General features: G+C 51.3%; 1 protein-coding gene across 1 annotated transcript in view; it reads right to left on the reverse strand.

The window, feature by feature from the left end:
* Positions 1-11,243, reverse strand: part of ALPL (alkaline phosphatase, biomineralization associated) — a 69,718-nt gene extending 58,475 nt beyond the window's left edge. Inside the window, exon 1 of the mRNA XM_023219731.1 lies at positions 11,089-11,243. The gene's annotated coding sequence lies outside the window, so the exon portion shown is untranslated. The remainder of the gene's footprint in view (positions 1-11,088) is intronic.
* Between the last annotated feature and the right edge of the window lie 353 nt (positions 11,244-11,596).

Consider the following 11,596-nt stretch of genomic DNA (forward strand, 5'->3'; position numbering starts at 1 on the left):
GGATCACGAGGTCAGGAGATCGAGACCATCCTGGCGAACACGGTGAAACCCCGTCTCTACTAAAAAATACAAAAAACTAGCTGGGCGAGGTGGCGGGCGCCTGTAGTCCCAGCTACTCGGGAGGCTGAGGCGGGAGAATGGCATAAACCCAGGAGGCGGAGCTTGCAGTGAGCTGAGATCCGGCCACTGCACTCCAGCCTGAGCAACAGAGCGAGACTCCGTCTCAAAAAAAAAAAAAAAGAAATGGCTTTAAAAACTGAAAAATATGCCAGGCCCAGTGGTTCGCTGCCTGTTAATCCCAGTGTTTTGGGAAGCTGAGGGAGGATTGCCTGAGCCCAGGAGTTCAAGACCAGCCTCATCAACATAAGCAAGACCTCATCTCACAAAATAAAAAATAAAAAAAATTAGCTGGGCCCAGTGGCACAAGACTGCAGTTCCAGCTACTTGGGAGGCTGAGGCAGGAGGATCACTTGAGCCCAGGAAGTCAAGGTTGCAGTGTGATCGTGCCTGAACTCCAGCCTGGGTGACAGAGCAAGACCTTGTCTCAAAAAACAAACAAACAAACAAAACCCTGAAAAATAGAGTAAGTGCCTGGAAAATGAGGTTGGGAGTGTTAAAGTGACTTGTCCAAGGTCAATGGCTGATTAAAACAGGATAGGGTGTATCTGGGTGGGATGCGGGGGACAGGAATAACCCCTGCCTCTGCTGAGCCAACACTCCTGCGTTCCCAGCACTGATCTCATGTTTCCCTAGGCAATTTGTTCAGGAAGGCCTAGGGAACAGGTGGGATACCTAATTCCTTGGTGCAGGGTTTATCATTTATTCGCTGTGTGATCCTGGGCCCACCACCCTCCCTCCCTGAGCTTCAATCTTCCTTTTGTTTTCTTGAAATGCAGTCTCGCTCCGTCACCCAGGTTGGAGTGCAGTGGCGGGATCTCTGCTCACTGCAACCTCTGCCTCCCGGATTCAAGTGATTCTCATGCCCCAGCCTCCCAAGTATTTGGAATTACAGGCATGCGCCACCATGCCCAGCTAGTTTTTGTATTCTTAGTAGAGACAGGGTTTCACCCTGTTGGCCAGGCTATTCTTGATCTTCTGACCTTAAGTGATCTGCCTGCCTTGGGCTCCCAAAGTGCTGGAATTACAGGTGTCAGCCCTTGCGCCCGGACTGTGAGCCTCAATTTTCTATCTTGCAAAAATAGAGATGCCCTTTGCTGTGCTGCCCATGTGTAAACGTGGAAGGCTCTGTCAATGGGAAAGCACTTTCCACAGGCAAAGGCGTATTGTACTCATGAATGAGAAATGATCATGGTAAGCCGAGAGAAAGGTGCAGAGCCCGCAGGCCCCACACTGAGCCTGCGGTGAAGGAAAGCAGGAGGAACTAAGCTAGACTGTACTAGGGCCAGCACCAGGTGTGGGGTAGGAACGTTTTATGAGGCACACAGCTGTGCCCATGTTCAGTCCCAAGGGTGAGGCAGGTTTCTGGGCCTCATCACTGTCTAGACTTCAAGTAAGAGTGACAAGAAAGAGGCCAGTTTCAGCCTTTGTGAGCAAAGAGCTTTGGCGAGGCAGGGGTATCCCTCAGCAAGGCTGGGCTGCACTACAGCCCCTTTCCCTGTGTCCCATTGGATCTGAGCTGTGTAGCATTTGTTGCATTACAAAGAAAAAGACCTGTGCAGGAAATAAGGTAGAGGACAGGCTCTCTAGTCAGATGCACCTTGATCTGTGGCAAAACCAAGTCGGGTCTTTCAGCTTCAGTGTGTTAGTATCCCAACAACTGGGATGGAGTTTGTGGGTGGGTCGGTTTTGCCACACTGTAAGGGCCCAGGTGGTCCCACTGCCACAGTGAAGCCAGGTTCTAGCCCACGTCTGGCAGAGCAGTCGGGCAGCAGTTTTTGGGGGAGAATAATGGGGTAGGACGGGGGACTTCAGTGGCCTATTACAGAGCCCTCTCCCCAGACCAAATTCATAGCTGAGTTTGGGGATGGTACAGTTAAAATTTAAAATAATTGTCTAAATTCTGTATTTGGGTATTAATGTTTACATGGTAATCTGACAACAGTTTATAAAGTGATATTCTGGATACCATAAAAAAAAAAAAAAGAGCTCAGTTTCAGGTCCTCCTGGAAAGAGTTAGGCTTGCCCCTCCCCATCCTTTGTCATAATATCCATAGTAGCAGTAAGAATTACTTATTCGGGGTTCAACAGATGTGAATTCAAATCGTAGCTCCGACACTTACCAGCTGGGCAAACCCAAGCAAATTACTCTGAGTCATTTTCCTCACCTGAAAAATGGGCTGGTACAAGGATTAAATGTGTAAATGTAAACAAAGCATTTCGCAGAGTGGCTTGGTGCGTAACAAGTGGTCCGTCAGTGTCAAGAACTCATATTACTACTATGGATATTATTACAAAGGGTGGAGCGGGGCAGGCCTAACTCCTTCCAGGAGGACCTGAAACCGGCCTCTTTCTTGTCACTCTTACTTTAAGCCTACGCAGTGATCAGGCCCAGAAACCTGCCCATCCCTTGGGACTGAACATGCACACAGCCGTATGCCTCATAAAAGGTTCCTATCCCACACCTGGGGCAGGCCCTGGTAGAGTCTAGCTTAGTTCCTCCAAAGACAAGGAAAAGAAGACCAAGGAGCACCGTGACACTGAACTGGGTGCCACCTGGGCCTATCCCTTCCTTACGCCCACCCACATCATGATCAAATATAGTATGTTTCTGGGATGTCCTTTTATCTTTTGTGCCAACTCTATATTAGTTGCTAATGGCTGCCTGGAACACTGTACCTAGAAGGAACCTGGGAAGGAAAGCGAGCAGTGGTTGACTAGTGATGTCTGATGTGGGTGCAGGGCAGGAGAGAGGCAGGAGACATGCTGGCTATTCGCCATCCACTAACCGGAAAATCTAAAGGCTTTGCCTCATTCAAATAAATCATGCGTGGTGGGCAGGGTAGCCAGAAGCTAAGAGAGGGAAAGGGACTTAAGACCACACAGTTTGAAATGGCAGGGCTGGGATTCAAACCCAGTACCCTCTGGGTTTCTCAAGATGCTTCCTTGTAGGCTTGTCATCTCCTACGAGGGGGTGAAGAGGCTAAGATCCACTGTCTGGGAGAACAAACGCTGCTGCCCCACCAGCTGTGTCTATGTTCTGTCTCCTCCCCCGGGACCTCCCACCCCCATGTCATTTGCAAACACTCAATGAAAAACAAATGTGTACCACAAGGTGCCCTGAGAGCTGTCTCCAAACATGCAAATTTGAATCCAGATGCCAATCTGATTGGGCAACCCTGGATTTGAGTCTCACCTGCACTTTCCAAACTCTGAGAATGTTACTCAACTTCTCTGAGCTTCTGTTTCCTTGTTTGCAGAATTACGAGTTCAATATAATAAGGTCATTCAAAGTGATTAGCTCAGTTTCTGACACAGCGTAAGCCCTTAAATGTTCATTACAGACTGTCCCCAACTTACACTTAAGATTTTTTTGCTTTACGATGATGCAAAAGCTATAGTGTTCAGTGGAAACCACACCTCAAGTACCCCGCCAGCCATTCTGTGTTTCACATTCAATACAGTATAGCCAAGAAATTGACATGAGATAGTCAACACTTTATTATGAAATAGGCCTCATGTAAGATGATTTGCCTAACTACAGGCTAATGTAACTGTTCTGAGCACATTTAGGGTAAGCTAGGCTAAGCTACCATGTTTGACAGGTTAGGTGTTATATCCATTTTCCACTTACAATATTTTTCAACTTACAATTCCAGGACAAAAACCTTTGGTAAATCAAGGAGCATCTGAATAAGGATTAGGTCAAGGGGAAAAACAAAAAACAGCATTTTCACACACAAAAAAATCACGTAGGTGATTGAGGGCTTGGACAAGCTGTTGAGAGGAACCCTGTTTATTTCCGATATCTTGATAGGCTAACGGACCTACAATATGAATTCCATATTGGATGGTTTTAAGATAAATACAGAACTGACTCTTCTAGGATGATGGGTTATGTCATTCACATGGTGGAGAAAGCAGTAGCCCTGGCTGGATGGATGGGTAATGGTAGGGAACAAACATGTCTATTTCTCACTTCACCGCTGGGGGAGTCTGTGTTTCAGTTTCCTCGTCTGTAATGTGGGGATAATAGCACCTGCCACTCAGCGCTGCTGTAGGACCAAATGAGTAATTACAGGCAAGGTACAGAGCACCATGCCTAGTACGTACATGTCAGGCTTATAGACTATGGACTTTTAGTTAGCAGTGGCATAGCAGGGACCAGCGGAATGAGGCAGAGAAAGCGCAGCTATAGAAGGGCTCAGAAGGAGTGGAGGAGGGGAAATGGGCCTCAGATGAGACACTTTCTAACCAGAATCGTGGCAGATGGGTCAGTTAGTAACTCCTGTATGCTGAGAGAGAGGTAAGTCAGGGTGGAGACAGGTGGAGGGGGAAGAGATCCTCCGAAAGGCCAGGCTGGCTGGAAGCAGTGGCTCACACCTGAAATCCCAGCACTTTGGAAGGATGAGGCAGGAGGATTACTTGAGCCCAGGAGTTCGAAACCAGCCTGGACAACATTGCAAGACCTCGTCTCTACAAGTAATAAAAAAAATTAGCCGGGTGTGGTGGCGAATGCCTGTGGTCCCAGCTACTTGGGAGGTTGGGGTGGGAGGATCACTTGAGTCCAGGCAGTCAAGGCTGCACTGTAAGTGATCTGTGATCGTGCCACTGCACTCCAGCCTGGACGACAGAGCCACTAGACCCTGTCTCAAACAACAACAACAAAATGAAATAAATAGATGCAAGCCCGAGACACTCAGTGGCAGCCAGAGGCCTCAGAACCTCAGCCTGAGAGCTAAGTGGGTTCTCACCCTGTGGCTTTACTGACCTAGTAAAGGTGCACTAGAGAAGACAAGAAGTTGACCCAACAAAAGGTCACTGGGGTTGGGCGTGGTAGCCCATGCTTGTAATCCCAGCACTTTGGGAGGCCAAGGTGGGTGGATCACCTGAGGTCAGGAGTTCGAGACCAGCCTGGCCAACATGGTGAAACCACGTCTCTACTAAAAATACAAAAATTAGCTGGTGTGGTTGCATGTGCCTGTAATCCCGGCTACGTAGGAGGCTGAGGCAGGAGAATCTCTGGAACCCAGGAGGCAGAGGTTGTAGTGAGCCGAGATCGTGCCACTACACTCCAGCCTGGGGAATAGAGCGAGACTCAGTCTAAAAAGAGTCACCTGGTAGATCTTTGTAAAGGGTGCACTTATGGGCCAGGCACAATAGCTCCTGCCTATAATCTCAGCACTTTGGCAGGCCAAGGTGGGTAGACTTCTCGAACCCAGGTTGAACAACATAGCAGGGCCCCATCTCTGCAAAAATAAAATAAAGTTTGCACTTCTGGCTTTTCCAGTAAAAGCAATTTGCTTTGGCCACTTAAAAATTTTTTTAAAGAACATAAAATATTTGCTGAGTTCCACCCAGCAGCTTGCAGACCTGGCCAGGTAAAGTTCATGCACCTGAATGACAAACTGAGCTCTGGAAGGATGAAGAAGCATCTCTGAAATAAGCTGGAGTGGAGGAGGGGGTGGGCCAGAAAGTCTGGAGGGTCAGGGCCTCACTACAGGGTCTCCAAGGCCTTATTCCCAGAAATGACCTTCCGACCTGTCCTCTCCTCCCTTCCCTGGGTCAAAGCAGAGAGGCATAGAGACATAGGGGAGGAGTAATCGTAAGATGTCTGCCTTCTGAGCCTCAGTCTCCTTAACTGCAAAATGCCAGAGGGTAGGGGGTAGATGAGCATCAAAGGTAATGTGTGAAAGTGCCTGGTACCCAACGGTGCTCACAAAATGCCACTTTCCACACAGTGCACGTTTCTGAACTCGTCTGCAGGTGTAAGGACCAGAGGACGTGAGGTTACTATCAGCAATCAACAATCAGTCAGGCTCCCTTGTCCATCTCATAACCCCTGGAGCAGCTGATTCGTGGAGACCCAGAATCTCACATACAGCAGCTGCCTCCAGAGCCCCCACATGTAACCATCAGGCTTCACAGCCTCCTGTGCTACCCTCCGGTTCAGACATGGCGATTCTGAGATGCTTGCTGCAGCCACCATGGTACCTGCCTGTCATCACCAGGCCCTGGCTCCCGGCAAAATGGGTAGAACAGAGAGCTGTGGGTTCAGAGTGCAAGATTGTGTTTCCTGTCTGAGAAGTGGGTATGCACCGATGCACAGGGCTACCGGGGAGCATAGGGTGAGGTGCCACACCAATGCACAGGGCTCTTGGGGAGCAAGGGGTAAGGTGGAAGATGTCAAGGGAGTCTCTTCCCTGCAGGGACTGTGCAATCTTTAGAAGGAAGTACCCAGGGATGCCTGTCCCCAGCTAGACCCTAGGCTCAGCTTGCTGAGCCTTGACAGGCAGATGCTCTATCGCTCCGAAACCTCCAGAGCCCTCAGACTCTTGCTGAGGACCACCGAAGCAGGAAGAAAGCCCCTTCACCTAGCTGACATGTTTTGTAGATGTTGCCAGGCTACGGAAGAGGGGCTGGTGTCCTGGTGTCCGTGTGTCCCATAGTCTCACCCTAAGCCCCCTGAGGGCTGGCCCAAGCCCCACCCAATCATTCAAGTGGAATTTGAGCCCCTCTTACATGGCCTCACCACATCTAGCCCAGAAACCACAAGCTCAGAAGGTAGGCAGGTAATGTCAGGGAGGCAGGTGGGCTGGTGTGAGGCAGTGGGGCATGGTGGAGACTGTGGTAAAGTGGATGGAGCAGCTGGCTAATCAGTTCCAGCCACTGTGGCCAGGCAGGGACAAAGCCCCATATGGCCACATCTTCTGATCTTTCAAGAGAAGCCAGAAACCCTTATTTTTATATAAAAAGAAATTGCCTGGTTTAACAACACCAGCAACTAAATTAAAGTTGTTTAATCACTGCAGAAGTCAACAATCCCCCACCCCCTGCAGCCTTAGGAAGGCAGTTTGTGATGGACCTCCCATAACCCAGCACACAGTAGACTATCAATATTTGAGGACCAGTTGAATACATTAGACCCATTCCAAGTCTTAGGGAAGTCTCATGTCTCCACTCCTACTCCTCAGATATCTTGGTTTACAGATGAAGAATCTGAGACTCAGAGAGGGGAAGTGACTTGCCCAAGATCACAGAGGTAGTTCAAGGACTTCAACTCAGCTCTCCTGAGCTTAATATCTTTTCCCACCAACTCACATGATCTGCATCCTCCCTTAAACAATGCTTTTCAAAAAGCATTCTGTGCTAGGAATATACTGTAGAAATGAAACACACCGAATTCAGGAGAAGTGGTTGCCTTTGGAAAGATCATGTAGTTTAGAGTCAGGAGACTGAACTCCCACTCCACTCTGCCCTAAGCAACTGTGTGATCCTGGGCAAGCCTCTTCTCCTCTCCGGGCCTCAGTCTCCCTGGTGTGCAAAGAGCCCAGTTGACCGAGCCAGCTTCTAAAGGCCTTCCAGCTGAAATTCTGGGCATCTATGAGGTCTCTTCTCTGGCCAGTACTCTGTGGCCTAGGATGAATATAAAATAGTAATAATAATAATAATAGAGAGGGCGAGTCCACACCAACCAGGAAAGAACACTACAATTTTTTGTGAAACCTGACTCCTGGTTACTGGAATTCAGAAAGAACGATGGTAATACTTGAGCAGCTTAACCACCATCCTACAATTAAACAAAAGCACATCTGGTTTAACTTCGTCCTCATCTCCTCCCTAACCCCCTACTCTCATCTCAAATTTTACCCCTAAATTTGAGAAGTCAAATTCAATGCAAACAATTGATTTCATGCCACAGTGAGGCTGAGAATTTAAGCATGGAAAACTTTAAGCATAGAGTTTTTCTGGGAGCAATTAACGAAGTGTTGGCGGGGGATTGGGGGCTGGTACAAGGAGGCAGAAAAATATGGAGACTATGTTCTTCAGACACTGAGCATCCTATCTTGATGTTGGGGACCTCCTATGAGCTCAGAGAGGTAAAGTGATTTGCCTCAGGTCACACAGCTGGCGATTGGAATCCAAGACGCCAGCCCCCAAACCATTGTTTTCCCTGCTGTATAGGCTTTTGTAACCTAAACGTGGACTTCCCTCAGGCCCTCAGGATCACCTGGTAGGGATAAAGGTAACTGCTTTTGAAATTGCTCCACAGAAAATATGAATGTCTTAATAACATCAATGCTGGTTCAGCCCAAAGTTGGAAAACCATTTATGATCTTGCAACCCTGCAAAGTATATTATAATGTTAACCCATACTGCAGATGAGAAAACTGAGGCTCTGAAAGGGTCGCATGGCAGTGCTGAGAATGAGCCTCCAGTCTACTGCCCCTAACTGCCCTCTGAAAGTGAGGACATCTCCAGAAGAAAAAAAAACAAACCTAACATACCACAAAGCCCAGCTCCAGCCTGCCAATGACGACGACATGGTGCTGGGAAGCCAAGTCAGCATTCCTGTGGCCACATGGAGATTTCTGAGTGCTGGTTCTCAGCCCAGCTTGCTCACTCTCCCAGCAATGTTCTCTCGGAGCTCTGGGTTTTATATTAAAAGGCCAAGTCAGATTGATTTCAAGGTGAGAACTTGGGCTCTGCTACCGGATCCTACTCCCTGGATTAAAAGGCCTCATTCCCAGAGATGGGTACAGCATGGAGATCGCTAGATTTGGAATTCTAGATACACATGATCCAGTCCCAGCTCCCCAGGTAGCATCTGTGTGCCTCTGGGCAACTCACTTCCCCTTTCCAAGATCATATCCAGCTTGCAGGGAATGTTGGGTATGTAAGTCATGGGACAGAACAGGGCTAAGTTTGGTCCTGAGCTGGGACATGGTGAGGCACAAGAACAGGCAGAGGGCAGGAAGCACTGCGGAGATGATGGCTCCAGGGCTGATCTCGTCATGGAGCTCTGCGCTCCCAGCCCAGGCTGTGTTTAGGATGGCGACAGAAGGTGGCATCTGAGTGTGAGCAAGGAGGGCACCATGCCACCCCACACGTGCAGCCTGACAGGATGGGAAGAGCCTGGGCAGACGTGGGTGACAGGTTCAGAGGCAGGGACATAACCCAACATCCGGTCTCCGCATTGCATTTTCTGCTGAGAAGAGAGCTGGGGATAGCCAGGATTTTCTTAAGCACAGGTACCAGCTTAAACCCTTTGCAAGCATTCACCATATCTAGACCTCACCGCTGGTAGGCATTATTGATCTCCACAGCTTATGGGAGGAGGCCGAGGCACAGAGAGGGAACAGAACTGAATCCAGGTCCCACAGCGAGGTTGCCTTTGCTAAAATGAGGGCCAAAGGTTGGTCGATCCATTTAACAGGTGATTGCATCTTAATCTCCTTCCTTGCGAATAGCTTGATTTCAAGTCTACACCGTGAATTTTGATAGTCTCAAAACCTGAAAGAATTTTGTTATGCAAACATCCAATCCAGAAGAGGGCTTTTGTCTGATTTACTGCGGCACTCCCGGCACCTAGAACAGAGCTTAGCACATGGCAGATGCTTAAGTATTTGCTGAATGAAGATAGCATCTTGTTCTGGTCTCAGTTCAGTTTTATTCCTCACAATAGTCCCCAGAGAGGAATACACCCCTTTTTACAAATGGGCTCACGGACACAGACCCGGATCATCACTCAGCCTAGTCTTCACCAGTTGGGATGGTGAGAAGCTGTGTTCAGGGGCCTCTTCTGAGGGAATTCACAGGCGTTCAGTTCAAGAAAGAAAAAGGTGACCGAGGAACAAGATGCATGGGGCCAGGCAATGGGATGGCTGGGGCAGGACAGGGTAGGGACACCCACCGGTGGGGACGACTAAAGAGTTGGAAAGGGAAAGACTGGAGAGTGGAGGAAGAGCGGGCTAAGCCCAGGAGGAGCCTGAAGACAAAACCAAGGCCCAGCCCCATATCCCTTAGGCAGCACAGTGGGAGTAGGAGGCCAGGGTTGCAGAGTTTGGAGTGTGGATTCAAACAATGGTCCCACCACTTACCTAAATTGTCTAAGCCTCAGTTTCCCCATTTGTAAAATGAAATTATGTACGTGAGATGTCAGAGCAGGTCCCTCTACGCACGGTAGGCCTTCAAAAAATAGTTGTAGTTATCTACACTGAGACTGGAACCCAACCCCTGCCTCCCTGGGCAGCCGGGCCCACCTGAGCGGCCTCTGCTGGTTTCCGAGGGCCCAAAGCCCTTCCTGGCCTGAGAATCGCCCCCTCTTTTGATCTCAATGATTTTGAACCTCCACCCAGAGGCCTTTATAAAGGCCCCGCCTTCAACCCCATTGTGTGTCGAAAAAGAGTCATAAGGCACAATGGGGAGTGGGGGAGGCTTACCTCGGCCTCCTGCCTTTCTGCTGTGACCTGCGTTTAACCCTTTCTTACCAAGACTGGGCAGGGAAACAGCCCTGGGCGGCCAACCTCGCACAGCCCAAAGAGGGCGGCAGGCTCCTTCGGTTTCGCGGGCTCCAGAGCTTTGCCCCACAGCTGCGGTGCCCACTCTCAAACAGACGCCCACGCGGGTGTCCTCTGTCTCCTCCCGCCATGCCCCCCATTCCAAGCGCCTCCTTCCCTCTCCTCCTGCCAAACCAAACTGCTTTAGACCCCACCGGGTCAGGTGGGACGCCTGGGAGGGCCGCCAGGCACGAGGCATGGGGGTTGGCAGTCCAAGTCTCTAGAGCTACAGCTAAGGAGGCACCAGGAGGGACTCAGTCACAGGGCACCAAGGGCAGGTGCCCAGACAGACGGCAGGGTCCCAGGCAGCAGCTCGGAAAGTAGGAGACCCTGGGACTGCAGGGCGGTCCGGAGCGCGGTCCCCTGATATCGCCGGCTCCGCGGGCGCCACGTCCAACCTCCTGTCCCCTCAAGAGCGCGCGCCGGGAGCTTGGGATGCGCGGGAGGACAGAGGCAGGACCAATTGCGGGGCGCCCCGAATGGGCTGCTGTGGGCGGCGTGGCGCTGGAGACCCCGGCCCTCCCATTAAAGTTCAACACGGGGCCAGCTGAGGATGCAGAAGGGGCCGAGCATCCACCACATCCGCGGGGGCCCTGGGGAGCCGGGGCGCGGGGCAGCATCGAGTCCTTACCTGCGCAGAGCACTGACGAGGGTCCGTCCAGGCACAAGCGCGTGGGAGCGCGGAGCCGGGATCGCGGGCGCGGAGTGGCGGGAGCGCAACGCGGCCCGGGCCACCTCCCCCGCCGCCTTATAAAGGCGGCCGCAGGGCCCGAGCGAGGCCCGGGCAGCCCGCCCCCTCCCCCGCCCCCGGCCCCAACCCCTCCCCAGCCCCGCCCCGCCCCCGGTCCGAGCCCCGCGCCCGGCTGGCGGGTCGTGCCACGAGGCCAGGGCGCCCCCTGCCGGGAGCGGAGCTAGGAACGGGCTGGGGTGGCGCGGCCCTGGCGTCCCTCGCTCGCCCCGCGCTCTCGGGCTCTCTGCCTCGGGGCTGCCCCAACGCAGCCCTTCCTCTCAGCGAGCCTGGGCTCTGACGCGCTCCCTGCGCGCGACTCCTGTTTTGTCTTTACCGTCGGCATCTTCCTTGTGCGTCTCTTGGTGGGAGTCTTTGTCTCTACCCGTCTGTCTTTGTCTGCCTTCCTCTC

The sequence above is a fragment of the Piliocolobus tephrosceles genome, chromosome 1 (assembly GCF_002776525.5).
Source record: "Piliocolobus tephrosceles isolate RC106 chromosome 1, ASM277652v3, whole genome shotgun sequence".
In the NCBI taxonomy this organism is placed as follows: domain Eukaryota; kingdom Metazoa; phylum Chordata; class Mammalia; order Primates; family Cercopithecidae; genus Piliocolobus; species Piliocolobus tephrosceles.